Source organism: Topomyia yanbarensis, chromosome 3 (genome assembly GCF_030247195.1).
Source record: "Topomyia yanbarensis strain Yona2022 chromosome 3, ASM3024719v1, whole genome shotgun sequence".
Lineage (NCBI taxonomy): Eukaryota > Metazoa > Arthropoda > Insecta > Diptera > Culicidae > Topomyia > Topomyia yanbarensis.
Genome location: NC_080672.1, coordinates 328,317,282 through 328,344,959, shown reverse-complemented (window position 1 = coordinate 328,344,959; position 27,678 = coordinate 328,317,282). Strand labels below are relative to the sequence as shown.

Genomic DNA, 27,678 nt, shown 5'->3' with positions numbered 1-27,678 from the left:
TGTCGATGGCAGACGATATACGATATTGCAACTATGTTTTCCCAGTTTTAGAAACTAATTAAGTTCCAGTCGCGGTTCATGTTAGCTCTTGCAAATTCAAGCCTTGCTGTTTTATGCTCTTGTTTCAGGCAAGGTACCCGCATCATTTTCGAACGGAAAATATTTGGATTTTTTACCAACACCTGTCGAATAGTCTCCCGAGACATGTTTAAATCCAGCTCAGTCTTGATTTGACTGAGCGATTTTGTCGAATTAGATGCCGTGTTGACTACTTTTCTTTTGTTACGGCTTGTTAGTTTGCCTTTGATAGTTTTCGGGTACTTCTTACCATAATTTTCCGGATTCTCCAGAAAATTCCTAGCCACGCACTGCGCTACAGTGTCACCTATCTGGACAAAATCTCAAAATTTTATTCTGGATTTTGCATAATTTAACATTTTTCTCTATTTGTAAACAGGTTGAACAGAGTCTTCTCAAAATATTAGGAAAAAAAACTGTATTTAAGAATCCGATTACGGTCGAACTGGTTTCATTTGAAAGGATACTCGCTGAACTTATAGTTGCCATTAGACTTGGTCGATACAAGTCTTTCTTCTCGCTCAGATATGAAGATCAAATAATGAATCGTGCATTAATTTAAAATTATAATGTTCAAGGTGGCTGTACTTTTTTTAAAACAGTTCGGAAAGATCGCTTGTAGTTAATGACACTTGAAAATTAGTGCACTTTCCAAAAATGAATGTCTTGTTTTGCCTCTTTCTGGCCCGAGGTATAAAAAAGGTGCTTTTTCATGATATGTCATAAGGAGACGCATGCTAGTGTTTGATTACCCAGGGTTCGTAATACAATTTATAAATATCTCTCAGCATCACCAACAATTGAAAACATGTGTATCCTGCTACAAAATTTACAACATAAAATTTTCAAAATTAATTTTCAGATATATAGATTCACTTTATGTTCGTAAATGCTGAATTTTCGAACCACCCTAAGTGCCAAAATTTTGCGGTAAAAATAATTAAAAAAAACCATCAAATATGAAATCATTCATAAAATTCGCATCACTTGATGTTTTGTCCGACTTTTGTATGGAAGGTGATCACTGTGCGCTCTACCAACCTCCTTCGAAATCTGATTGATACTCATATTAATTCGCTTGTATGCTAGTATGGTGGCCTTCTCTTCTTGCAGTAGGTACTTTCCCCGCGGCATCACTTTAAAATAACGCTAGAAACCAGCTAAACACATAATAAAGCCAACAACAAATTAACTGTCTTAAAGGAACTTGACATCTGATAGTTTTGTTTACATTCGCTGAGCTGTCCCTATTTGCTAGTGCGGCCAGTAAAACAATTTTGTTTGCTGACTTCTCACCATCGGTAGAAAAAAAAATTTAAAAAAAAATATGGCAATACATTTAGTATCAAATTCAACGGGTGTCTTAAATCAACTTGATGCAGTGTATTGAACATAATTAGCCATGGAATCGTAGTTTGGACAAATGAGAAAGGCACAATTGCACCACTAAGTGGATTAAAACAGGTTTTTTGGCTTGGATCTGGGAAATAAAATGTATATGCTGTCTTCATCTATCGTTCAACACTACTATCATTAAATTCATTACATTCCCAGAATTCGCCAGTCCCAAAAGCAAGGAATGTCAAACTCACTATCAAGTGGGACAAGAAATGGACTAATTGTCATCAATGTTGAGTATTTATAAGACCACAGATCATAGACGTTTAGTTATACATATATGCCAAATTTGCGCAAACAGCTGCAGGTGTCATTTCAAATGAAGCGACCGACTAAAACAATTGGAGTCGGTGTGGCATAATATTTAATGCAGCTGGGCATAACTTTATCAATTTAAGAGATTTTCCTGGTTCTTAAATAAGTTTTGCGATGAAATCGACATATACCACAAAATAATTTTCATAAGACGAATCATGCGAACATAATAGCTATTTTGAGTTACGATGAAGATGGCTGGAACCGTAATAAAATTATTTTTTTTATGATTTGGGCCGGTTTGATAGAAAAATATTCATCAGTGCTCTCATTATTCTCATGATTATCAATTAAAATGAATGATTGGGCGTTGTTCTCTATGTTTTGCTCATCACGAATCTATATACATTATGTACAATGATAAACATGCCTACCATACTTAATTTCGTAGTTTCATTTATCATTTGGATTCGCCAGTATTGGTGCCCACTAGACCGAATTCAGTGAGTATCTGCAAAAACGGTTTTATCTAACGTTCCATGGCTTGGTCCGACTGTATGAATATTCAATATCCCCATTCTAAGAAATAGGTCCACCCGTTTCACTATCTGTTTGCTCCTTTTACATTGGTGACTCTTCCGTTTCCTTTTCATGCAGACACGAAGCTTTGACGAGTCCCGTAAGATGCTAACCACTTGAGCACAGCATTTTATTTCCACCCGTGCCCATAAAGTTGTGCTTTTCGTAAAATTACCAGGTTTTTCATGGCTGATACGTGTCGTACTGTAGCAGGTGACTCTTCCTCAGTGTATACATATTTCATTCTCACCAAACAAGCAAATCCTCGAAATACTCCGACTCATTGTCCAGATTGTGTTGCTCTTCAGCGGTGATGTTGTCGACCTGAGAAAGTACGCACAATGGTACGGGCTGATAGATGTCTGTCGTAAAATCTGCTCAGGTATATATGCGCAAATTACCACCATCATCCTGTTTCGATATCAATACTAAGTAAAAGGAAAATGGGGGGATTTGAAAGTTTTTATTTCTATTCGGAACCTTACTTGGCATCCGACCGAATTAGTTTCATGAGACATATTTCAGCACTGTTGTTGTTAAACATGACAATAGAATCCTTGATAACACAAATTCTGCTTCACCGCCAAGGAAAAGGATCTCAACACGCAGCAGCCAACAGCGTCAACGTCTGACAGATAGACATTCTTAATTCCTTTTATTTTTTCTTATTGTAAACAAAATTAAAAGACCCACGGCTCAGTTATGCTAACGCATTGAGCCGTTTCAAATAAATATTTAGATTAAAAAAACAAAAAATCTTGTTTTGACGGTCGTGTGGATCGAAGTGAGTAAAACTCGAAACTAAAAGGCGATATAACAAGAACGAAATAGCACAGTAGCCGTTAATTTTAAATGATGCAATGCTCGGTCATCTTGCGAAACAGAATAAGTATTAAAAGAGAATAAGTGGTAAATTCCTTAGGAAAAAAAACTTTGCACAGTTTTATTACACCATTATACAAAAAAAATTTTGAATGTGATGGAGAACTTATTGGTAAAAAAGTTTTTCTAACAACAACTTTGCACGTGTTTTTAAAATTCATACTAATTGACACACAAAACTATAATTTTTTGGCAGATTTTAATTCAAATTATTATTTTAAATCAAAATGCATTAACAAAATCTTCCAAAATGCGATAGTTTTCGAAATACTTGGAATTTTGTTCCAACAAAAAACAATTAATTCGTGTAATTATGCCCTTGTTATAAGTTATTCGCGTTACCCCATCATAAAATGTCAACAATCTAATATTTATCGTTTCAAACCATCCATAAATTACGTATCATTTTTTGAGTAATTTTATCACCCCCTCCCCCATTGTAGCATTTCGTCACAAACCTCTAAATACTCCCTGGTAATTACGTAGCTTGACGGTAACACTCTCCCCCTTGCCCCCGTAAAAAATAAAATAATAAAATAAAATAAATATGTTAGTTAAATGAAACGGGTAAGATTGTCGTGACATCAGGTCAACCCCTATTCTCCTATAAAAAGGTTACGTAGCTTGACCCCCTGTCGTCACACATTATCACAAATCACAAAACTCGCACCTCCTCCATTTAATAATACGTCATTTATGGATGGTCCCCTAGATATTCAAATGGCAAACATATCCTTTTCATGTGTTTTACAATTGAATCAATTCAAGTGTTTTCCACATGATATTAATGTGTCTAGTTTTGCCTTTCTCATTTAAAGAAAGGCTATGCAATCACTCCCAAAATTGATTTTTAACCTAGGTCCGGAGGGCCGAGTGTCATATCCTATTCGATTCAGTTCGTCGAGATCGCAAAATGTCTGTGTGTATGTATGTGTGTGTCAAATAATGCCACTCATTTTTTCAGAGATGGCTGGATCGATTTGCACACACTTAGTTTCAAATGAACGGTATAACGCTCCCATAAGATGCTATTGAATTTTTAGTTGATCGGACTTTCGGTTCCGGAGTTACGGGCTGAAGAGTGTGGTCACACAGCAAATTCCCATATAAACTGGTAACCCTATGACGTCCGAATGATGTAATACATATTCAAATATATTCAACATTACTTAGATTTGCGGGTGTAAATCACTGATGACCAATCAAAGTACAATATATACGCGAACGGAGGTCTTAGTGGAATGTACGTAATGTTTCAAAGATTTTCTTCCAATTCTTCGTTTCATCGTTTCTAGTATGCATAGGGCATTGCGCAAATGTTTTAAAATAATTCATCTGAACATTTCAACTCGACAAGATTTCAGTTATTTCAGTAAGAATTTCTGTATGTTGAAGCCTCCCCCCCTCGCTCTCCCCTCACTACGCCCTATTGCGAAACTAGCTACGCCCATGAAATTGAGCTAAGGCTTTTGAATAATTCATCCAAATATACCAATGTGGTAAATCTAAAGTATATGATGTTATTTTGGTATACTATATGAAATATCATTTATACACCCGCAGTGTTGGCAAAAAAATGATTTTTGGCAATTAATTCGATCTATCGAACTTTGAACAGCTATAACTTGTTTTAGAGACATTCTAGCACCATGCATCCTTCGACAAAGTTGTTTAGCATATCCGACTACACTTTTATCTAATTTTTGAAATACTGCAGGAAGAATTGTAGTCTGTAAAATTGAAAATGCAAAAAAGTAGGTTTTCCCATACTAATTTCCATACAAATTTCAAACGCAATGCGCTACACCGGGTCAAATCCAATCGACCCCAAATTTTGCACAGTTGTTTGGGACCCCAAATGGATCCAAAAAAGTGCTGTGCTGAAAAAACGATCATTTTGCCCTACCCTAGTGTGTATGCATGTATGTGTGTGCATGTATGTGCGTCTGTGTGTATGTGACCAAAAATGTCACTCATTTTTCTCAGAGATGGCGGAACCGATTTTGACAAACTTAGTCTCACATGAAAGGTACAACGTTCCCATAGGCTGCTATTGAATTTCTAATGGATCTTATTTCCGGTTCCGGAATTACAGGGTGACGAGTACGACCACGCAGAAAATGTCGATTTTAATACATTCTGCAATGAATGTATAAAAGTGAAAAATTTTCCAAAATGTAACCACAACTACTTCGATTTGTAGTATTAGGTCACTAACAGCCATTCAAAGTCTCTTTGGCCGCATTGGCCACCATCATCGGTTCCGGATGCCTTTGCGGAAGTATTTAAATTCAGAATAACAGTCAAATCGGTTTCTCGGAGATGGGTAGGCCGATTCAACCAAACTTAGTCTCAAATGAAAGGTGTTACGCCCCCGTAAATGGCTATTAAATTGCATCCCGATCCGACTTCCGTTTCTGGAGTTACGGGTTGTGGCGTGCGATCACATAGCAAATTACCATTCTAACCGATACTCCGATGAAAGCAAAAAAGGTAAAAAATTCGCTAAAATGTCTCTCAAACAACTTCAATTTGCAGTTCTAGGTCACCGATGACCAATCAAACTTTCGTTGACTACATTGACCACCATAGACGGTTCCGGAAGTGCCCGGGGAAAGCGGCCATCTTTCAAAATTAACGAACTCACATCAGTTTCCCGGAAATGGTTGGGCCGATTTTCACAAACTTAGTCCCAAATGATAGCTACAATATCCCCACAGATGTCTATAAAATTTCGTATGGATCGTTTATATGGTTCCGAAAATATAGACTAAACCGTTCCGTCACATATAAAATTCCCATATAAGCCATAGCTCAACATTTTTTTTCGAAGGGGGGACTCCATGAAATTTCAGAAATCGAATTCGTATGTTTGATGCCAAACATCTTTAAAATGCATGAAACGACAAGATTTTATATTAACTCGAAATTTTTTATATAAAAATCGACTTTTTGGGACTTTTTTCTTTTGCAAAATTTTAGAACTCGAATAATGATTTCTTTTCTTGTATGTAGTTGTTAAGTCATGTATAATAAAATTGTAATGTATTCATTTGAAAGCTTTTAATAAATGTAAGCAACTAAAAAATTCTCGTGTTCATGTTTGAGAAAGGCTCAATTGCACCGATAGGTGGATTAAAACAGGTGTTATTAATCAAGGATCCCATTGAAAAGAGTTTATGTCATTAAACAAATATTCCATTATTACTTCTTTATTTTCTTGTTTAGTTCTGAGGAATCATGTGACAAACCCTTTAACGTACAAATGCTTGGGCCCTTCGCAACTATCCACGGCACCTACACGCGCGAATTTTCCCAAACATGATAACATCCCGATGATCCGGTGAACTTCTCAGCGCTTGTAAATTTTCAAACGCTATCTCAAGCGTGAGCCTAACAGCTCATGCGCTCGCGCGATCATGTTTCTATCTTTGGTATCACCAGACTAGGTCCATGTATTCAATTAAACCAATTAAAAAAAGAAAGCTCTCATACCACTGGACAACACGTTCCATGGCGACATGACCGGAAACTTCAGTGATATGGAAGATCTTACTTTCTTCTAGCATCTAAACCGTACTTAATTTTTGGTAAGTATAAGATTCACAGTTCGCGCGCCATCATCCAAGAACACACGCGAATATGCGAAAGGCACACGGTTATAAAATCGAATTTATACATGCGAAGTTACATACACGTTAGCACACTCAACATACAAACGTACACGCGATTGAACACTTTAGCGTACGAATGATCGAGCCCTTCGCGATGATACACGCGATCGCAATGTACAATGAATATCACATTCAGAATCACGGCCCGCTGCAATTAGCCTTAAGCAGTGTTTTAGTGGACAACGTTGCCTGTCTCGTCTGCAATTGTAGTGCGTGATTCTGACGGGGAGCCCTTCCTAGAACCTAGTTCTACAACACCAGTATTTCAGTAGTTTTAAAACATCTCAGTTCCACAAAATTGTTACCATCATAGAAATACACCATTTTTTAACCGAATAATTTGATATATCGAACAGTTCTTGACTTATTTTCATTTTTTGTTTAAAAAAAGGCCTACATTATATTCCCCCTAGGTTGAGAAGTTTGACGGTATTGCAAACACCATCAAGCATATTGCGTGCATCAGTGCTAAAGGGCGAACACGAAATTATTGCGACACATTCAACAGGGCATAACTTTTTTACCATTGGGTAAAAATCATCCAAATTTTGCACACTTTCTCATTGATCTGTATTGTTTACATGCTGTCAAACTCGTAGTCGTGTTTTTCGATTCAATGAAAATGGAGGTGAACCAACGCGAGTCGAGAGAACAAATGGAAAGCCAAACACCTGGAATTTCCTGACCTGTCGCACCGGCAGTTGGGAAGAATGTTGAACATTCACCATTCAACCGTCTCCAGAGTGTTGAAGCGGTTCCAGGAGCGGTTGACGTTGGACCACGGCAAAGGAGCTGGAAGAAAACCGAGACCGGAGAACAAAAAGACGGAGGGAAAGGTGCAGCGGATGATTAAAGCAAATCCCAACGTCTCAAGCCGTGATTTGGCTAAAAAGATCGACATGTCGCAGAGCTACGTCCAGAATGCAAAGAAGAGAGCTACACGCAGAAAAAAGATTTGTAGGTTCAATAAAATTATGCATTAAATTCAATAAATTAAATTATTGGTCGGGAGACAATAAAATTATTTATTGAATTCAATAAAATTTATTTATTGTTTCAATAAAACAAAATTATCGTTCCGTTTTTCAATAATTATTTTATTGAAATTAAAAGAAAATTATTGTACTAAAAATGTTATTTATTGAAAACAAAAATTTGTTGTTGTTCTAATAAAAAAATATTTTCAAACCAATAAGTTTGTTTGTTAAAGTGATAAACAATAAATGATTGGAATCAATAACACATATTTTTGGTTTAAATATGCTAATTTTTTCTGCGTGTACATACTACATACATACAAGGTACAGAACTTCCCAAACCACGATGAGCGGCAACAATCGACGGCTAAAACTCGGGCACGGAAGCTCTACGAGAAGATGCTGACAAAATATGGCTGCTGTGTGATGGACGACGAAACGTATATAAAAGCCGATTTTAAGCAAATTCCGGGGTTGGAGTTTTTCACCGGCAAGAGCAAGTTCTATGTGGACGACAAATTTAAGAAGAAGAAAATGTCGAAGTTCGCCTCCAAATATCTCATTTGGCAGGCTATCTGATCTTGCGGACTGAGGAGTGAGCCTTTCGTAACAAAGTAAATGGCGAGATCTACAAATCTGAGTGCCTCGAGAAGCGACATTTGCCGTTCTTGCAGCAGCACGACGAAGCTCCACTATTTTGGCCAGATTTGGCATCATGCCACTATTCTAAAAGTGTCCTGGAGTGGTATGAGGCCAATTCTGTCCATTTTGTTTCAAAGGACATGAATCCGCCAAACTGTCCAAAGCTGCGCCCGGTGGAGTAGTACTAGGCAATGATGAAGCGGGAACTTCGGAAGAGCAAGAAGACAGTCAAAGACGAGAAGGACATGTTAAGAAAATGGAAAAAAAACTGAGAAATTGGTACCGGATGACACTGTAAAGACTTTGATGGAGGGCATCAAGCGAAAATCCGTTCAATTTTACACTCAAGGCTCCATCGATTAACTTTTCTTTTGATTTTTGAAGTAAATATATGTATAAAACTACCCTAAAATTTTGGTTTGATTTTAAACATTATAAGAAAATTGGCATGACATTTTCGGTGTCGCAATAATTTCGTGTTCGCCCTTTAAAGAACCTCTGACAGACACTTGTTTTAAGATGGTTATTGCATTACGCCTCGAAAGTAATGCATCGAGGAGACCGAGAGAGCTTATGGGCCTTTTCTAACTTTGCAGTTTTTTCATACTTCGCACCTGCTCAAACAAACAACCATTGGTCATCGCGCTAATTATTTAAAAAAATTTAAAAGTAGAAGCCTATTAGTGTTAATTAATTTTTGTGCTCATTTGGAAGTTTACATTCAAGTTTGTTATGAATGTATACCAAATTCGTTACTGATACTTTTTGCATGCATCAGGCCACTTGCTGTTGGGAAATTGGATTCTGAGATGATTATGACTTTCATTGGTTTAGTTTTGGATACAAATACACTGAAAAAAAAAATCAGTTTGTACAAAGAAAGGTTTTTTTTATCAAATAACTTTTTTTCCTTGAAAGTGCCAAACTTTGACGGTAGGTAGGGAACATAATTACCTATCTTGGAACAAATTTTCATCCATATCAAAGATGGGGTTTTTTAGTAAATCGACTTTAAGTTTTTAAAATCGATTTTTTTCAATGTAGGAGTCGATGAAGAATTTTTTCAATATTTTTATTAAAAAATCTGACCAATTTTGTAAAAATCACTCCTACAACATTTTTTGATAGGATTTGTCATTTGTAGACTATTGCCATTTGAAAAAAAAAACCTGTTTTAATCCACCTAGCGGTGCAATTGTGCCTTTCTCAATCATGAACGCGAGTATTTTTTTAGTTGCTTATATTTATTAAAAGGTTTCAAATGTATGCATTACAATTTTATTATACATGACTCGACAACTATATACAAGAAAAGAAATAATTATTCGAGTTCTAAAATTTTGCAAAAGAAAAAACAGTCACGGTAATATTGAACTGAAAAACCTGTTTTAATCCATCTAGCGGTGCAAATGTGCCTTTCTCAATCAAGAATACGAAAATGTTTGCGTTGTTTATATTCATTAAAAGCTTTCAAATACATATGTTACATTTTATTATTATACATGACATGACAAATATACAAGAAAAGAAATCATTATTCAAGTTCTAAAATTTTGTAAAACAAAAAAAACAGCCACGGTAATATTGAACTGAAAAACCTTTTTTAATCCACCTAGCGGTGCAACTGTGCCTTTCTCAATCATGAACACGAGTTTTTAGTTGCTTATATTTATTAAAAGCTTTCAAATGTATACATTACAATTTTATTAAACATGACTTGACAACTATATACAAGAAAAGAAGTCATTATTCGAGTTCTAAAGATTAGCAAAAGAAAAAACAGTCACGGTAATATTGAATTGAAAAAAGAAGCGAAATCGGAAGTCGAAAGCCCCAAAAAGTCGATTTTTATAAAACAAAAATTTCGAGATAGCATAAAATCTCGACATTTCATGCATTTTAAAGATGTTTGGCATTAAAAATATGAATTCGATTTCTGAAATTTCATGGGGTCCCCTTTGAAAAAAAATTTTAAGTTCCGGCTAGTATGGGACTTTCATATGTGACCGGACGGTTTAGTCTATATTTTCGGACCCATGCAAGCGATCCGTACGAAAATTTATAGACATCTGTGGGGATATTATAGCTATCTTTTGGGAGTAAGTTTGTGAAAATCGGCCCAACCATTTCCGGGAATCTGATGTGAGTTCGTCAATTTTGAAAGATGGCCTCTTTTCCCGGGCACTTCCGGAACCGTCTATGGTGGTCAATGTAGTCAACAAAAGTTTGGTTGGCCGTAGGTGACCTAGAACAGCTAATCGAAGTTGTTTGAGAGACATTTTAGCGAAATTTTTACCATTTTTGCTTTCATCGGAGTATCGGTTTGAATCGCAATTTGTTATGTGATTGCACGCCACAACCTGTAACTCCGGAACCGGAAGTCGGATCGAGATGAAATTAAATAGCTATTTACGGGGGCGCAACACCTTTCATTTGAGACTAAGTTTGGTTGAATCGGTCTAGCCATCTGCGAGAACCGATGTCACTGTTATTCTGAATTTGGATACTTCCGTTGGGGCTTCCAGCACCGATGATGGTGGCCAATGTGGCCAAAGAGATATTGAATGGATGTTAGTGACCTAATACTTCAAATCGAAGCAGTTGTGGTCATATTTTGGAAAAATTTTCACCTTTATACATTCATTGCAGAATGTATTAAAATCGACATTTTCTGTGTGATCGTACTCATCACCCTGTAATTCCGGAACCGGAAGTCGGATCCATTAGAAATTCAATAGCAGCCTATGGGAACGTTTTACCTTTTATTTGAGACTAAGTTTGTCAAAATCGGTTCAGCCATCTCTGAGAAAAATAAGTGACATTTTTGGTCACATACACACACAGACGCACATACATACATACACACATACATACACACGCACAGACATTTGCCGAACTCGACGAATTGAATCAAATAGTATATGTCACTCGACTTTCCGGGCCTCCTTTAAAAAGTCAGTTTTGAGAGCAATTGCAATACCTTTCTATTGAGATAGGCAAAAAATTGGTGAAAAAAGTTTGACCCTTTTTAAAAAGATAGTCTAGATCATTTTTGGAAAAACAAAGTATGCAAAGTGACTTTCTGTGACAAAATCTTCATATGCAGAAAGTTTCATTAAAATCAAAGAGGGTGCTGCCAACATTTGTTCGAGTTGGCGCGAAATTCGTCTATTGGCACAAAAATAACGTTTGAATATAACACACTAACAAAATTTGTCCGAATGACCATATCTGCTTTCTGCCTGTGCCGACAACCGCCCAGTGCCGGCAACCGACCATTTTCCCCTAACAAATTCTTCCAAAAAAAAATTTTTTCTTCAGTGAAAACATGTTACGTGACGTTCTAGCTTGCTCTTCCTTTCCCATATGTCACAACACAATTTGCCGTACCCCCCCTCTAAAAGGGTTACGTAATTTATGAATTACCCTAAAGGAATGGCAGGCGTCCAAAAGGGGGTTACTCACAATTCACCCGTCCTTTCCTTATCTTTTGTTTTAGAGTTATGGTATCTTTGGCAAAGTTTTTGCATGACATCTAGCGCTTTATTTGATAATTTTATATCACCCAAAAAAAATATTTTGTAATTTTTAGTTTATTCTCATGCACATATTTGGTGCATGAATATAAATGTGAATCCATCACAAATACACACGACTTATCGTGCTTTTTTAACGAACTTTTTTTATTATAATTTTACACGTGGATTGAAAAGTACAGTTTCTTTAAACTTCATTGTATTTTTACTTGAATATTGCTGAATGACATGTAATATTACACGAATAAAAGTGTAAAATTGTATGCTTTTTGATGCTCCAATTGAGTGCATTGATTTTAACGTAATTTTCAATCAAATTTTTATTCAATCCTTGTATGTTTACATTCGTATTGATTTACATGTCGTTGAAATTTCATTATTACGCAGTGAAGCGCAGGACCGTCAGTTTTCTTCTACAAATTCGTCGTGTTTTTATTGCTTTTTATCGGTGTTTTAAGTCGGTTTTGGAGGAGATTATTAGTGCATTTGGAAGCTCGTCAAACGAAGATACCTGTGATATTTTTAGTGTGTCGGTATACGTGAACTAACTTGCACAGGAGGTGATTAAAGAATCGTTATAGTTACACCCAAGCGAAGTGATACAATTGTGCTGCTTGGCGGGCGACCTACGGGTCAGCGGCCGCGGGGATGACCACAACGCTACAATGCGGTGCCTGTACGAGAGCGATAAGCGAAGAGAATGAAAAAGTTTTCTGCTACGGCCCGTGTGGAGTGATACTGAATTTAAAGTGTACAGATGATATCGATAAGCATGGGCTGAAAGCAATGACAACAAATCGCGGGTTAAAATATTTGTGCCATGGCTGTCGGAAGCATCAACAGATCAACATATATATCAACAGATCAACACGGGATCGTCCCAGGTAGATCAACATCCACGAATTTAGCACAATTCACTTCACATTGTATTAAAAGTATTGAATGCGGAGCACAAGTTGATACTATTTATACAGATCTCAAAGCAGCGTTCGATCGTGTTGATCACTCGCTCCTACTGGCGAAGTTAGACGATTGGGTGCCTCACTCAACTTCACCAAGTGGCTTAAATCATACCTTGTAGGCCGTACCTTATCTGTCAAACTAGGAAATGTTGAGTCACATAACTTTATAAATTTATCAGGTGTGCCCCAGGGTAGTAATCTTGGACCCTTGCTGTTCTCCTTGTTCTTCAATGACGTTTGTAATGTCCTTCCACCAGGATGCAAACTTATCTATGCAGATGACCTTAAACTTTTTCTTATTGTACGATCTGAATTGGACTGCATTGAACTACAGCGAAAACTAGATGAATTTTGTAACTGGTGCACTCGAAATCGGTTGACTATCAGTGTATCCAAATGCTCAGTAATTTCTTTCACGCGCAGAAAAAATCCAATTTTGTGGTGTTATACTATCTCAGGGAAACTACTGGATAGAGTGTCAGTTGTCAGGGACCTTGGTGTACAGCTGGATTCTAAATTGACGTTTAGAGATCACTATTCCCACATCATTGCGAAAGCCAACCGGAACCTTGATTTTATCATTAAAATAGCCAAAGAGTTTACTGACCCATACTGTCTGAGAGCACTGTACTTCTCTCTTGTACGCTCCATCCTGGAAGCTTCAGCTGTCATTTGGTGCCCGTACACAAATGTCTGGATTACTAGAATTGAATCTATACAAGCTAGGTTTCTCCGATATGCCCTTAAAACCCTGCCATGGCGCAACCCGATAGAGTTGCCACCTTACATTGATCGCTGTCGTCTGCTCGACATGGACCCTCTTTCCAAAAGGCGAAATATATCCAGAGCCGTGTTTGTAGGGAAAGTTCTAACTGGTGAAAAAGATGCCCCAAATATACTTTCTCAGATTAATGTAAATGTGCCCGCTAGAAGTATAAGATCTTGGAATTTTTTAAGACTTGACTATCAAAGTACTGATTATGGACAGAATGAACCCATAAGGGCGATGTGTAGCGTATTTAATAATGTTTATGAATGTTTTGACTTCTCTGTATCAAGTGACGTTTTTAAAAATAGGCTTAAACGGCTAACTTAGTGCATAAGATGTGATTTAGATAGTGATTTTGATTTGTTAGATGTATTATTAGTAACACATTGTACTGTAATGTAATGTTATGTAATGTTATGTGTAATATTGTTTAATATGTATATGTGAAAAGATAATGAGGTTTTTACGCGCATTTGAAGGTTGTTTGATGGACTCCAAATGGGCTTTTCCTCATTCTATATTTCATGTAGACCATGTAGGTAAGATGAAAAATAAAATAAATAAATAAATAAATAAATAAATAAATAAAATAAAAAATAAATAATTTTTTTGGTGTGTAGTTCGGAATTCAGTCGCTAGAGCGGCGCTGTTATCAACGTTTTAATGGAAATAGATAGAAAGATGGTGTCTTCGACAAAGTTGTATATCCGGTAATTATAAGTATATCTTCTGAAGATACTAACCTTGTAGGTCCTACAAGTTTTGAATTCTGATGCATTTTTGAAAACATTATCTGTAAGTATATTTTTTCACCAAAACATGTTCTATCTCAAAACATACAGGACGTACAAAGTTTGCATCTTCAGAAGATATATTTAAAATGATAGGACCTAAAACTTCCTCGAAGACACCACATTTCTATCTAGCTTTGTTAAAAAGTTGGTAACAGTGCCACCCTAGCGACTGAATTCCGAACTAGTATGCTTCAACCAAATAAAGCGCTAGGTACCATACAGCAACTTTTCGAAGACACTACAACTCTACAACTTTAATTTTTCGACCACAATGTACCGGTTTTCTCTTGATCCCTTATTGTTCGGTCAACTTTCAATTTAGAGACATGAAACTTGCACTTGAATTTTCGAAAAATTGCGCTCAACAATATACATTCGCGCAAGAAATATATATTAGATAGAAAATAGCCATACATAGCGAGTATGTGAGCGGCACTCACCTTCAGGAACCACTCTCTAGGCCGAAACGTCAACGTACAACGCAATCCAACTAAAACAGTAGTACAGTAGGATTCCGTTTTTGGCAACAATATATTTTTTCAGTTGCCAAAACTGGAACCGTGCCAAAAATAGAACCATACCTTAAAAGCTTTTATTTTCAATTTGTGACTTCATAAATGTTACAAGAACATTAATTGTATAAGAATATGTGAAATGGAATGAAATAATACAAAAAAATCAGCAAATTTTTATTTTATTCGCTATGCCCGCCTTCATAACATATAGTAAATATGACTCCTATGTTTGAAAATAAAGTCAAAAGTGATATCCATTATTACAATAAAATGCATATTGAGAATTTTTTCAAAGATTCACTATGAACAAAAACAATGTTGCCAAAAATGGAACCCATTTGTTGCCAAAAACGGAACTTTTTTGTTGCCAAAAATGGAGCATGCCAAAAACGGAACGTGTCAAAAATGGAATCTTACTGTATATCGAGTTCACCGATATGTTAGCTAGAACATAACATTTACTGATGGTGAATCGATATACTACTTTTTCTTAAAACCTCGGAAAACGAACGAGAAAACTCGAATTTCCACAAGACACCATGTAGGGGAAGCCCCTTTTGAACGTCAGCTAGTTCTGGGGTTAGCTCCATGGTCAACTTTGACTGCTAATAGTGAAAAGTCTAAAAATTGACAGTCCACGTGGCTTACTTATGGCGTTTGCGTTTTTTCTCGGCGCTACACCGCCGCGGCGTGGTGCAAAAAAGAGATAGGCTGATTACATCCAAGTTTGAAAGAGTGTAGCACCGACTTTACCGGTGTAGTGCACTGTCAAAAACGAAAATGCCATTAGAACTAATAAAAAATGCAAGAATGTTAATTTCGGAAAAATTATGGTTAGCCCATTTCGGACGCCACTCATTCAAAGGGCTTGTTAGTTATTTTGAATGAGACTTTAACAATATATAAATTTTTACCAAAATAAATGGAATGTACCAGTTAATTAATTACCACATAAACATATCATTCTTATATCATGCGCCATGGCAAAGATGATCGTCTTATGTTTCGTCAGACTTGAAATCGCATACTTCAGAACAAGTGCATATAACGATGCTAACGACACTATCCTATCTGCTGGCAATTCGAACACAGAACAACTGCTTTATGAGTCCAGCGCCGTAGCTCGGTATCGTCAGAACGGGGTAATTAGACACTATTATTTTCTATACTTTGGTTTCGTATCTCGTTCGCTGCCATTTACTCTAAGCTAATGAAATCCGCAACGGAAGATAGCGACCGACACCAAGATTTCATGGACTCGTGAAAGGGGTTTATATAAAAATGGTGAAAAGCAAACTCATGCGATACAACGTACCACTTCGACACTACATATTCCGGTTCAGGCCACTCGAATAATCGCTCCTCGTGAAATCTTCCAAAGATTTGTAATTAATGATATAAGATGGCACGTGTTCTTCCCGACAGCTACATATCACCACGCAACACCGTCGGTTAATTAGTACTGAATCCCTTTTCCCTGGTTTGAAAAGCACCACACTTGATTCGTCTGCTGTCAGCACATTTCTTCCGAAGCTACGTTCGTATCACTAACTGTTGGAATATGGGAGTTTCATCAACCCGTAGAAACCGCTCGGGTGTATCGCAATCCACGTTCACCGAACCAAGAGCATATTCTCGGAAGAAAATTCCTGGTCAATTCAACCAAACTGTATAAATTTCAGTATTTTCCTTCAGGGCGAACGATGATGAATTTGTAAATAATCACTACCAGGACGGTATCACATGTGACAATGTTCCGAATTTTTTCTCGGAAACACGAACGAAAAACAACTTGTTTGCAATTTTCTCGGTTCACCGATATACAAAAATAGCCATCACTGCCCTGACATTACTTCCACCCCTCGCTCGCCGAGAGCGATGCGTAAACACAGTGGATGCCAGATAAGCACGGAAAATGCCATGCTTCACTAATCACTCGCCTGCTAATCGCCCGTACCAACGGCAATCCCTCTTTCTGTGACATGGAAGTGTAATTCCTGTAATTCACTAATCACTTTACACTTTCAACATCATCACAAACAGCAACCCAGGTATCACTTGACCCACATGTTTTATTCCTCTCCATTCCGGATACGGTGGTCATCTACAGCTTTATTTACTGCGAAACTGGGGATTCGCTTGATGACAAACGGTTGTGTTGGAAACACACATATAGGACACCAGAGCCAACAACAACTGACGGAAAACTCTCAAGTATTAACTATCTTTCTCTACGCGATTGGAAGATCGTCTATTATTTACAACCGAACCCGTCGATAGCCGGCAAACGACTGAGGATAACGACTGTTTGGTTAAAATAGCTTGTTTTACGTGATGCATAGTTGGTGGCATCCCGGTCTCTAGTACTGCGTCGTGTGACATTTGGGTGCGATGGGTGGTGCGATGAAACATAAGACACGTGACACTTCTCATTCATCCGGTTGGATCCAAGGTTTGCTGCCGTTCTCGAAGTTCGTTAGTGTAGAATAAATTAACCAAACAGGGTCAGAATATCGTTAATGTGATCTTGGCTACGTTTGAACAAATCAATTTGGTTTTATTTCATTTTGTCAGTAGCATTTTAAACGTTTGTTTTGTGTTTTATTGTTTCGCAGAAATGTTATATATTATCTCACGGGACATGTATGTATCTTGTTTAGTAGACAATATTATGTTGATATTAAAGCACTGTAGTCGAAACACTAATCTGATTAGTCACTCCGAAGTAAACAACAAGTCAGCACCGCACAGTTTTACTATCAATGACCATCAATTATTACGTTCATCGCCGTCCTGACATCGCCGTATCTTATCCCTAGACTGCATTTAGGTGCTATATAAAAAATACCTCCCATTAAAAAAAACGTTTTTGAAGGACCATCACGTGCACCCAGGCACAAAGTCTACCATAAGTGCCCGCGGGATGCAAGTGCACTCTTGAAAACTTAATTGGTGCACCAAAAAAGATGAATTTTTTATGCATCTGGGTCGTGGGCTGGAAGTTTTTAGGTGCAAGTATACGTGAGGTTGCAATTTTTCATTATTTCAACTGTGGATGGTGTTCTGACTATCAGCGGGTTTCGGTACTCGTTAAGCGTTTTTTTTTTGGATATGGATAACGATTTAAAAAATAGCACCTCACATCATTAACGGATGTGTGATGATGTCTCAGTAGTTGTAGAGCCTATCATTTATAATACCAAACGAGAGCGATTCTGTTTCCAAATTATTTCTCTTCCTGTTAGTAAACGTTTAAGGTTGATTTTATTTAACCAAGTGGGTTAAAATCAAACGAAAACAAAATTAATGAGGAAAAGGTTAACATTTCTAAAAGACGAATTTCGTGCCAACTCGAACAAATGTTGGCAGTTCTCAGATTTTAATTAAACTTTCTGTACATGAGAACTTCGTCACAAAAAGCCACTTTGCATACTTTGTTTTTCCAAAAATGATCTAGACTGTCTTTTGAAAAGGGTCAAGCTATTTTACCATTTTTTTTTCAAATGGCCATTATCTAAAATTGACAAATTCTACAAAAAAGGTTATTGGAGTGATTTTCACAAAATTCGTTGATTTACAAAAAAATCCCATCTTTGATTTGGATGAAATTTTGTTCCAAGATAGGTAATTATGTTCCTTACCTACAGTTTTCCACAGTAGGAAAACTTTTCATGATTCTCTCCGCATTTTCCACAGCGTGGCTTGTTTCTACAATAAGTCGCTGTAGGCCCAAATGTTTGCAACGACTGCATTTGATGCTCCGCGGCACAAAAAGGCGAACTGGTAGACCAGCCCCATCTAAAAGATCAAAGTTTGGAAGAGCAGGTTCGGTGAAAGGTTCGAAATGAGGCTGATGGAAAATAAGTTGTTTTCATATCCTCCTTGATTTTTCCTGAACGTAATTGCTTGCAAACCAGAATTTTCACTGGTCGAAGCAAAGGGTTCTTGAAGGAGCGAACACCATACTTCGCAATTAAGGCCCCTGTTGAAGACTACACCATCAATCTCTTCTTCCCGGGCGGGTACATAGACAAGATACTTCTTCGTACACGGTTAAGTTGTATTTAGTTTAGTTTGGTATCCACGATGTTAAATGGCTTGTGTTTTAAGTATTTTTCTCGTTTTAAGTAATTTTGCGATACGTTTTATGTTCAGTTTGGACAAGGAAAAGTTTTTTAAAACTAACTTTTTTTCCTTTAAAGTGCCCAACTTTAATTTTTGACGGTAGGTAGGGAACATAATTACCTATCTTGGAACAAAATTTCATCCAAATAAAAGATGGCGTGTAGGAGTCGATGAAAATTTCTTTTCAACATTTTATATTCAATAAAATTAACTAATTTTGTGAAAATCACTCCTACAACTTTTTTTGTAGGATTTGTCATTTTTAGACTATAGCCATTTGAAAAAAATTGGTAAAAAAAGTTTGCCCTTTTCAAAAGACAGTCTCGATCATTTTTAGAAGAACAAAGTATGCAAAGTGGCTTTTTGTGACAAAGTTCTCATGTACAGAAAGTTTCATTTAGCACGAAATTCGTCAATAAATTGAACATGCACAGCAACAAATAATATTTTGTGTATTTTTGTACAAAAATAATTTTGAATGTCAAAATAAATCGAATTATTTAATTTTCGTCAAGCATATGTAGACTACATATAATGGTATTACAATATTTGCTTATATACTATACATTATTTCTACGGTTATGTTCAAATATAATTTGTTTTCTGGACATGGAAAGGTCGATTATTGCACAATTTTCATTATAATGACGCATCATTCTGTTGATGGGGCTATTTTTAGCATAGTTTGTCCTAAAAGATTGTTCTTGGAATAGGACAGTGTGTGGGTTCCATACTACGCAGCAATATTCCAAAATTGGGCTGACATATGTATTGTATAATGATTTAATTGTGTAAGGGTCCTCAAAACTATAGCTGAAGCGTTTAATAAAGCCCAGCATACTATTTGCTCTGTTTATTATTGGATTGTAATGTTCCACAAATGTGAGCTTGGAATCTAATACTACGTTCACACTACGAGTTAAAACGTGTTTTAACGCTATCTTGATGACATTTTTCTTGTTGCTAATTATTATAACATGTTTTAACTCTATAGTGTGAACGTAGTATAAGATTACGCCTAAATCTCGTACAATTTTGCATTTTTCTACAAGTTGGTTTCTTAAGTGTATGTCTATGGGAATATTTGAAGTTTTTCTGCTGAAGGTTATTGTGTTACATTTCTTTACGTTAAGTTGGAGTAAACTTTTGCTACACCATGTGTGGAATAGGTTGATTTCGTTTTGGAATACTTCAGCGTCTTTTACATTTCTTATTTCCATGAAAAGTTTCATGTCGTCTGCATATATAAGCACTTTTAGATGTTTGAGTATAAAGGTAATATCATTTACGTACAAAATAAAAAGAAGAGGGTCTAAGTGGGAACCCTGGGGTACGCCAGAGGTGACACGAATTGTTTCAAAGAGTATACTCTGAAAGCGAACTGTTTGTTCGCGTTTCGTTAAATATAAATCGAGTCATTTCAAGAGTTTATTTTCTATGCCATACTTTTGCAGTTTGAAGAGTAATAGAGGTATGTCAATACGGTCGAATGCTTTACTAAAGTCTATGTAGAGAGTTTCCACATGGTTGCCATTGTCCATTGCATTTACGGTAAATGCTACAAATTCTAACTGCTTTGATGTCGTTGAGCGGCCTTTATAAAAGCCATGCTGTTTGCTAGTTATTTGATTTTTGATTTGCTGAAATTTTTTTTCATTTACTAGTTGTTCGAATAATTTTGGAATGCATGAGATAATGGCAATACCATGATGGTTTCGGATGTCCGATTTAGTGCCTGATTCAAAAATTGGCACTAAAAAGGAAGGAAATCAATATTTCTGGGAATGTTCCATTTTTCAGTAACATGTTGAAAATATGTAGTAATGGTAATGTAAATCCTAAGATTTTTTAAAAATATTGGTGCAATTGCGTCATGTCCAGGTCCTTTTCATGCGTCTAGGGTTTTTAGTGCAGTGGTAATTACTTGTTCAGGTAGTTCGTGGACGGAAATGTCATTCGAAAAATAAGATATAAATGAAAAGTAGTCGCGGTCGCGGTCTGTTTCGGAATATGAAGTATACACTTCTTGAAAGAATTTTCTAAATAAATTGCAGATTTCAGTACTGTTATTTCCTGTTATTTCCGCCAAAATGCTGTTGACTGCCATGAGTTCTTCTTCTTCTTCTTACTGGTACTGTTTCAGAGATTAAATTCGTTACACTGCTTCGTTGACATATCCTTATATACTCAATACAATTTGCCAATTTATTCTATATAGTGTGCGTTTGACTTCTACAAAGTCTGTTTTATGGTATTCCGGTACTTCCTCATACTCCAAGTCGTTCGGGATTGGATTGGATTCATAAATAATCTCGCGCAGCAGCTCGCCGCGGAAAGCTCAAACTCCGTGAAAGATTCAGCCCGTAATTTTAACCCGAAACAAAAAATTGAAATATTTCTTTATTCCGAACAACGGCATATCTGCACAGGATAGGCTATTATGGTGATTGAAAGTTGAATTTAAATTTTTTTAGTCATTTTTAATAAAGTAATCTATTTTTCGACATATCAGTAAGTACCTTAATAATATCGTAAAATGAGATTGTGTTAATACATATTTTAGTTCAGTCTATGTACAATTAAATTATCTAAAACAGTTTTTACTTGTATACATAGCATTTATAGTCGCGAATTTTGATAAATATTGTTTTCATAAAATGAGCCTTTGAAGGTTTCAGAAGCAAAAAATAGAATTAAAGGAAACTCATGCCTTTTGATGTTAATCTGCTATACTCTGAAACTTTGCAAGAATATTCACTGATAATAATTCTAACGATGAAAGAAATGGATTTTTTGAAGATTACTGATGGGGAGTAAGCTGAATAAAATATTTTTCAGCTTTTTTCAGTACAGCACACGATCAATGCTTGACAGATTTAATTAAAACAAACACAGTTCTAGTTGAAACCAGCAAAACAACAGTTTTATTAAATATTTGGTTGGCGACATATCATGTTATTCACCAATTTTTGAAGAAAACCTATTTTTGGCACAATCAACAAAAGGTTCACACAGTTCCATCAAGACATGTCAAAACAAAACTAAACTAAATGATCCCATCGCAAATTTAGAAACGACTCGGGGCAGTGAACGCTACAGTTTTGAGAGTACCTAATAAAAACAAAAAAAAAACAATAATTCGAAATGGGTCAGGATTTTTTTTATCTGGCAAGCAATCTGCAGTTGCGGCAAACGAAATCAGATTTATTTTTTTTTATTCATTTCGTTTATTTGATAGGCACAAATGCGTTAGCTTGGCGGTGCCAAATGCTTATGTTTTTACATTTTGGATATCTTAAAACTAGGAGGTTACAATGTTGAAATATTTTTGCCTTTCTCAATAGAAAGGTATTGCAATTGCTCTGAAAACCGACTTTTTAACGGAGGCCCGGAGGGCCGAGTGACATATACCATTCGATTCAGTTCGTCGAGTTCGGCAAATGTCTGTGTGTGTGTATGTATGTGTGTATGTATGTATGTGTGTGTGTATGTGTGTGTGTATGTGACCAAAAATGTCACTCATTTTTCTCAGAGATGGCTGAACCGATTTTGACAAACTTAGTCTCAAATGAAAGGTGCAACGTTCTCATAGGCTGCTATTGAATTTCTAATGGATCCGACTTCCGGTTCCGGAATTACAGGGTGATAAGTACGAACACGCAGAAAATGTCGATTTTAATAAATTCTGCAATGAATGTATAAAGGTGAAAAATTTTCCAAAATATGACCACAACTGCTTCGATTTGTAGTATTAGGTCACTAACATCCATTCAAAGTCTATTTGGCCACATTGGCCACCATCCTCGGTTCCGGAAGCCCCGGCGGAAGTATCTAAATTCAGAATAACAGTCACATCGGTTTCTCGGAGATGGCTAGACCGATTCGACTAAACTTAGCCTCAAATGAAAGGTATTGCGTCCCCGTAAATGGCTATTTAATTTCATCCCGATCCGACTTCCGGTTCCGGAGTTACAGGTTGTGGCGTGCGATCACATAGCAAATTGTGATTCAAACCGATACTCCGATGAAAGCAAAAAAGGTAAAAATTTCGCTAAAATGTCTCTCAAACAACTTAAATTTGCTGTTCTAGGTCACCGACGGCCAACCAAACTTTCGTTGACTACATTAACCACCATAGACGGTTCCGGAAGTGCCCGGGAAAAGCGGCCATCTTTCAAAATTTACGAACTCACATCAGTTTCCCGGAAATGGTTGGGCCAATTTTCACAAACTTAGTCCCAAATGATAGCTATAATATCCCCATAGATGTCTATAAAATTTCGTACGGATCGCTTATATGGTTCCGGAAATATAGACTAAACCGTCTGGTCACATATGAAATTCCCATATAAGCCGGAACTCAAATTTTTTTTCAAAGGGGGGACCTCATGAAATTTCAGAAATCGAATTCGTATTTTTGATGCCAAACATCTTTAAAATGCATGAAACGTCGAGATTTTATGTTATCTCGAAAATTCTTTTTTATAAAAATCGACTTTTTGGGACTTTGCCGATTTTGCAGCTTTTTTAGTTCAATATTACCGTGGCTGTTTTTTCTTTTTCAAAATTTTAGAACTCGAATAATGATTTATTTTCCTGTATATAGTTGTCATGTGATGTATAATAATAAAATGTAATATATGCATTTAAAAGCTTTTAATGAATATAAACAACGCACACATTCTCGTGATTCATGATTGAGAAAGGCACAATTGCACCGCTAGGTGGATTAAAATAGGTTTTTTTTACAAAGGAAAAAAAAGTTTGCAGCTATCTTAAGACTAGAAATAAGATTCAATATACAAGAGAGGGCCAAAAGATTTTTTTATGAAAAAATTTAAAACAAGGGATTCACTTTGATATACAAGAGGGGGAGTAATAGTATTTTACGAAATATTTTACGGTTATCTTAAAACTAACAATATAGTTTAGTACACAAAAGGGGGAACAAATATTTATGAGAAACTTCACAGAAATCTTAAAACTAGGGATTCAATTCTATTTACAAGATGGAGGACAAGAGTTTCAATAAAGAGTAAAAATTATAGCTATCTTAAAACTAGGAATACAGAATACTAATTTGAATTTTTTAACTAAAACTTATGCTTGGTCAAGATATTCAGAGGGTGGCTTATTTCCGCATCAGTGTAGCAGCAGTTGTATCAAGGACAGGGGAGAGACAGGGAAAGAAGAGCAAAACTTGCAACTTTCGCTCGAACGGGGGGGGGGGGGGGGGAGGGGGATCAGCGAAACAAATTTGCGCCTCAGTCTAGTAAGTCGTCGAGTACCGGATTGGCGGATGGTATTCTTCGGACCGCGGGGAATCCTTCAAAAGTCATCGGACCTCGAGTCGCTCTCGCTTCAGTTTCCTTCTATGCAGGCGTAGTGGTAAGGGCGACGGCGGTTACATAGTGGCACTCTGGAGCTGATCGGTTCCACAAGGCAGGAGAAAACTCTAAAAACGAGAAATAAAAGAGAGGGGCTAAATTGGGATATTTATCGTTTTTATGAAGGTATAAATAAGGGACATATAGGGGAAATAACGAGTTGCCAGCATATCTCGGACTGGTACATTGGGTGGTCTACCTCGGGCCCGAAGGGATTCCTTTAACAGAGACCTGGCGTCACAATACCCGGCGCATACCCAGACAACGTGTTCGATGTCGTGATAGCCCTCGTCACAAGCGCACAGATTACTCTCCGCAAGCCCAATATGCCGCAAATGCGCATCCATGGTGTAGTAATTGGACATAAGTCGGAACATTACGCGAATAAAATCCCGACCCACATCCATCCCCCCGAACCAAGGCTTCGTTGATACCTTTGGGATAATCGAATGTAGCCATCGTCCAAGTTCCCCATTGCTCCACGAGGTTTGCCAACTGTTGAGCGTCCTCTGACGACAAATACTAAAAAATTCGTTGAAGCAGATTGGTCTTTCGTATATGTCACCATTTAATGCGCCCACCTTTGCTAATGAGTCGGCCTTTTCATTGCCCGGGATAGAACAATGAGAGGGGACCCAAACAAAGGTAATCTGATAAGATTTTTCAGATAACGTACACAAGGACTCCTGTATCATCCCCAGAAAATACGGGAGTTGCTTTTTTGGCTTCACCGCACGAAGAGCCTCGATAGAGCTGAGGCTGTCCGAAACGATGAAGTAGTGATCTGTGGGCAGAGTTTCGATGATCCCAACGGTGTACTGAATTGCAGCTAACTCTGCGACGTAAACTGAAGCGGGATCATTGAGCTTGAATGAAGCGGTGATAGTATTGTTGAAGATACCGAAGCCAGTGGACCCATCGAGATTTGATCCGTCAGTGTAAAACATTTTGTCGCAGTCGACTGTCGCAGAAGTATCTAGGAAACGGACACGGTTGGGATTGTACGAAGAAGGATTGATGCTCTGTGCCATGTAGTCGAAGTACAAGGACATAAAACGGGTTTGAGAATTAAGCTCGACGAGCCTCTCGAAATTTTGAATCACCAACGGGTTCAGAATGTCGCATCGGATGAGCAATCGATATGAGAGTTCCCAAAATCGATTTTTTAGCGGAAGAACGCCCGCCAGCACTTCGAGACTCATCGTGTGGGTCGAGTGCATGCAACCCAAGGCAATGCGCAAGCAACGATACTGGATTCTCTCCAGTTTGATGAAGTGTATGTTCGCAGCGGAGCGGAAACAGAAACACCCGTACTCCATCACCGACAATATCGTTGTTTGGTACAACCTGATCAGGTCTCCTGGGTGAGCACCCCACCATGTTCCAGTTATTGTTCGGAGAAAATTGATCCTTTGTTGGCATTTCTGTTTCAGATACCTAATGTGACATCCCCAGGTACCTTTAGAGTCGAACCAGACCCCGAGATATTTAAATGTGAAAACCTGGTTGATCGTTGCACCCATTAATAAAAGCTGGAGTTGCGCCGGCTCACGCTTCCTAGAAAAAACAACCAACTCAGTTTTCTCCGTGGAGAACTCAATACCCAGCTGAAGAGCCCAAGCAGACAAATTGTCCAAGGTATTTTGTAATGGTCCTTGCAAGTCGGCAGCTTTGGGCCCTGTAACAGAGACCACGCCGTCGTCTGCAAGTTGCCTTAGCGTGCATGAATTGGCAAGACAATCGTCAATGTCATTCACGTAAAAATTGTAGAGCAGGGGACTTAGACATGAGCCCTGGGGAAGACCCATGTAGCTAAATCGCGATGTTGTTAAATCGCCATGCGAAAAGTGCATGTGCTTTTCAGACAACAGGTTTAGCAAAAAGTAATTTAAAATTGGTGAAAGACCATGCTGGTGCAGCTTCTCTGAAAGAATGTTGATAGAAACTGAGTCAAAAGCCCCCTTAATATCCAAGAAGACTGATGCCATCTGCTCTTTGTTAGCATAGGCCATTTGGATTTCTGTAGAAAGCAACGCAAGGCAATCGTTCGTCCCTTTGCCTTTGCGGAAGCCAAATTGTGTATCTGACAGTAAGCCATTTGCTTCAACCCAATTGTCGAGGCGAAACAAGATCATTTTCTCGAACAACTTCCGAATACAGGACAGCATTGCAGTCGGCCGATACGAGTTGTGGTCGGAGGCTGGTTTTCCTGGTTTTTGGATGGCGATGACCTTCATTTGCCTCCATTCATAAGGGACAATGTTACCCTCAAGAAACTTATTAAATAAATTCAACAAGCGCCTTTTTGCAGTGTCAGGCAGATTCTTCAGCAAGTTGAATTTGATTCTGTCTAACCCTGGGGCGTTATTGTTGCACGATAAGAGAGCAAGTGAGAACTCCACCATCGAAAACGGTGTTTCGTTCGCGGTATCGTGAGGAGACGCGGCGCGGCACGTTTTCTGTACCGGGACAGAGTCCGGACAGATCTTCTTGGTAAAAGCAAATATCCAACGGTTTGAATATTCCACGTTCTCATTGGTACTATTACGGTTACGCATACGTCGAGCCGTACCCCAAAGAGTGCTCATCGCTGTTTCTCTCGTTAACCCGTCGACGAACCGGCGCCAATAACTGCGTTTTTTGGCTTTCATTAGACTCTTCATTCGCCTTTCTAACGACGCGTGCTGTTGATAGCTAGCGGGTAATCCGTCTTCCCGGAAGGCCTTATATGCAGTGGACTTTTCCGCGTACAGCTCTGAGCACTCTTTATCCCACCACAGGGTGGGAGACCGTCCATGGGTATTCGCGCTGGGTACTGGTTTAGTCTGAGCTTGATTCGCACTGTCGAGAATCAAGCCAGCCAAAAACCTGTACTCTTCCTCCGGAGGAAGTTCTTGAGTGGATTCGATTTTAACGGATATCGCGGTCGCGTAACTCTTCCAATCAATGTTCCGTGTGAGGTCATACGATACATTGATTGTTTCCGATGGTCTTGAACCGTTAGCAATTGAAATCACGATAGGCAAATGATCGCTACCGTGGGGATCAGGGATCACCTTCCACATGCAATCTAGCTGTAGCGATGTCGAGCAAAGCGACAAATCC

The 27,678-nt window shown here is 37.7% G+C and overlaps 2 protein-coding genes across 2 annotated transcripts in view; one reads left to right on the top strand and one right to left on the bottom strand.

The window, feature by feature from the left end:
• LOC131686728 (uncharacterized) overlaps window positions 1-17,339 on the bottom strand; it is a 90,441-nt gene extending 73,102 nt beyond the window's left edge. Inside the window, exon 1 of the mRNA XM_058970660.1 lies at window positions 16,377-17,339. The gene's annotated coding sequence lies outside the window, so the exon portion shown is untranslated. The remainder of the gene's footprint in view (window positions 1-16,376) is intronic.
• Window positions 1-27,678, top strand: part of LOC131686727 (tubulin beta chain-like) — a 120,595-nt gene that overhangs the window by 71,111 nt on the left and 21,806 nt on the right. The window lies entirely within an intron of this gene.